At 32.8% G+C, this 3853-nt stretch overlaps 1 pseudogene; it reads left to right on the plus strand.

Moving 5' to 3' along the window:
- Window positions 1-3853, plus strand: part of LOC103748053 — a 12129-nt pseudogene that overhangs the window by 7036 nt on the left and 1240 nt on the right.

The raw sequence follows: 3853 nt of genomic DNA on the forward strand, positions 1-3853 counted from the left end.
GTAGTTTTTCCCGTTCTATTAATTTGTCTGCATATTTCATGATTTCGTTTTTAATTAGACCTGAGTAATGTCGATTGTGTGCATGTTCCATATTTTCATATGCATTCATTAGTTGATGAATATCTAGGCTGCTGAATTTCCTTGATCCTGTTAGTAGAATAGCAATGCACATGGATGAGCAAGTATCCCTGTAGGAGGATGTAATGTCCTTTGGGTATACGACCACGAGTATAAGAGCTGAATCCTATGGCTCATTCTTTTTGACTTTTTTGAGAACCCTCCAGATTAACTTCCAAGTATCCGACTAGACTACACTACATTCTCATGAAAAATGTACAAGAGCTCCTCTTTCCTCACTTCTGGGACAACATTCATCAGCATTTGTATTCCATAATCGATGTCTGAACTTACGGATTTGGGCTGCTGTAAATATTGGTCAGAAGAAGCTCCTTTTGGAAGTGGGTAGTGATTAATGCAGAGGCTCATAACAGGTCAAAGTTCTGAGAATAATTTGCTGTGAGAGGTTGTCTTAAATGGGACATCTGTGTAAACACCTCACCATGAGACTCAGAGAATAAAGTGGAAGAGGGGCTTTAATGAATATAAAGGTTTATGGAAGGGGAGAAGGATTGTAATATGCCGTTTTGCAGGATATGAAATAGCTGTCATTCATGAACTCAGCAGCTGGCTTCACCTTCATGTAGGGGAGATATTCATATGGACTCACTCTTAGCTGAAATCTCTTAACAACAGATTGTACATCTAGGAGAGAGTGTGTCATTTTTCTTCACGGCTGTAGCCATAGCTGCTCATCCATTTTCCAGTGGATTATCACACACCAAGCAGCAATAACTGGACACAGTGGGATTAATCAAAAAGATAATATGAAGTTGGGAGTGTTACATGTTGTAGGAGACATAAGAAACTTGGAGAACTAGGAGGCAGTATGATCATAATATGTTGTATACATGTATGAAAATCTGGAAGAACAAAAAGCATTTTTGAAACTAATCAATTATGGGCCACTCAGCAGTTAAGTGCACTGGATATTCTTGCAGAGGACCCAGGTCTGGTACCCAGCACACATGGTGGCTAACAACCTTCTTTAACTCCAGTACCAGGGGATCTAGTGCACTCTTTTGACCTCCAAGAGCATTGCATGACATTGCTGCATTTATACATGCAGGAAATGCACTCAGACACATAAAATAAATAAATGCAGGCAATGCACTCAGACACATAAAAGAAACAATGAGGATAATAATAAAATAATAATTATAAATTATATGCATTCATATTTAGGATATGATACAGCATAGATGCTTTAAAAACACATTATCACTTTCCATTCTTAAATATTACCCAGAAGAATCGAAAAAAAATGTGGGAAATGTAGAATTTGTTAATGATTGTACTAAGTATCTTTTTAAAAACTGAAACTTGGATTTGAAAAGAACCAGAATTTCCACAAAAGTTGAATAAATACTAAATTAGAACCTTCTCAGTCAGTGGAATTCTATTCTAACGTAAATCTTTGATTTACTGTAATGACACAACTAGTGAAATTTGGATCTTCATACTACACAAAAGACTCAGCAATTAAAAGGGCTTGTGCTCTGGACAAATTAATGGAAAACTCAGGCAGCTCTGCTGCAATTTAGGTATGACAGGAGAGAATAGCTATCCCCACTGGAACTAAGTCAATAGTTTCTTTATAAACGACACAGGGTGTTTATGAAGCAAGCCAATTTCTTATGCAAATGTGATGTAACTACTTATCTAAAAATTTAAATCTCTGAAACTTCAGTGAGAAACAACTTCAGCAAAACTGCAAAGGTAAACTGTTAATATACTGATACTTGTCTCAGGGCTATTGGCATGTGGATCATGATACAATTAACAATATATATCATCCGATATGAATTTTAATACATTGTAATAAAAGTGATTTATTGTTTTATTGTTCTTGTATTTTCCTATGTTAACAGTTAAATTGAATAAAATACTGTTTATTAATTTTGAAAATCTAATTCTTATCCTATGTCTTTCATTATGACAAAAAACCCAAAAACTCCATCAAAGAATCATATAATATAATTCAAGTGCAATTTGCTATGCTTTAATGAAAAGAAACAATGTTATTACAAGTAACATTATTCCTATAAATAGCACCACTGACATGAAGGGCATTATTTATAATAGAGAAAACATTCAGCAATAATACTTTCGTATTAGAGATTAAATAAATAAAAAATAAAAAAATTCCAATTTCATTCTGATGATTCATGCCTTAATATTGTTTCTGTGAAACCCCCAACCAAAGTAATAGCAGAATAGATACACAGAACGTGACTACATGTGCTGAACTTGTCATATGTTGTTTTGATTTTTTCCCATGGGAATCTTTAATAAGTAAGAAAAACAAGAAAATATTACTCTAATAGAAATAACAAAATGTGAAATGGCTATTATAAATGGATTATATATACTGTAGCATAATATGCAGAGTTAATGTAATATTTTGACTTTAAAAATTGAAATTTATGATTGTATAGTCTTACATTACCTTTAATTGCATTCTCCTCGCATGAAGTAGCTAATTCTAATGATGAGTTATTCTATTAATTTGATATCACATACTGGATGCCATGCTAGAGCAGAGGCTTGTCTGTATTCTTTATAAAATGAATCATGTTATATAATATAAAGTTCAGAAATACTGAGAACACTTGAAACACAATTAACGGCTTTATGTACCAGACTGGCACTCGGCTGCACAGATTGGAAGGGATTTGAAGGAAGCTTAATTCGCATGGTTGCTAACTGAGTTAGGTTCTTGACTCTCTTTGAAGATTTAAGAAAACATTACGTGGGCATGTGCTTTGTTTGACTTGACATACCTAACTTCTGTTTTCCTATAAAAATGGACACATTGTCACATTTTCATAAAGTTTTGATTTTTCTTAGATTAGAAAAAATATTATATACCAATTTCTATCCAACAATGTCTTTCCCAAATTTGTAATGCTTCCATGCCAAGGGATCTCTGTAAGTTCTGTTCTTACCAAGTCAAAACAAGCCCTCATTAAAATATAGAAAAAATAATAAAGATGATTTTAAAGAAACAATGTGGAAATAAGAGAGCAAGAATGAAATGCCCAAAGCTTGCAAAAAAGTCCAGAAGTTAATACAATAATTGAGATCAATAATCTTTTTAATTAAGACATTCTTCTATTTTCATGGTTATAAGAACTTATTTTAATATGAAATATGGATGAGCAGGGTACACTGCATGACATCACCTGAAGTGATAGGTGAGATATAATATATTTATATTTTCAAACTTAGTATATGTAAGAAATTTATGCACATTAAATGTAACAATGAGGTTTACACAGTTAATTATTTCAAACTAAGGACTGTAGATAGCAAAATGGTACAGTTAAAATAAAAAAGATTAACCCTAAATATGACTGTGTGCACTTTTCCACTTATGAATGCGATATTATTTAACTGAAATTTTTGTTTTTTGACACAAGATTTGACAAAACCACCCCAGCTTGTCTTGAAATATCAGCAATAATTCCACATTAGCTTCTAGAATCTTGTTTTTATAAACATTTGTCCAGCCATTGGCTTTATGTGACTCTTTGAATCTTGTTTCTTTTCTGATCAGTGGTCGCAGACGCTAGAGAAGTATAACAGTGTAAGTTCAGTACAAACAGATTACACATATTTATGTTATGAACCTGAATAAAAAATATGGCCCTATGGATTTTACTGATTCTCTTATAATAGATACCCAAGATGGTCAATTCATTTGGAAGACTTTATTAACAAAATTGGTTTTATT

This window comes from Nannospalax galili, unplaced genomic scaffold (genome assembly GCF_000622305.1).
Source record: "Nannospalax galili isolate Female #2095 unplaced genomic scaffold, S.galili_v1.0 scaffold1785, whole genome shotgun sequence".
In the NCBI taxonomy this organism is placed as follows: domain Eukaryota; kingdom Metazoa; phylum Chordata; class Mammalia; order Rodentia; family Spalacidae; genus Nannospalax; species Nannospalax galili.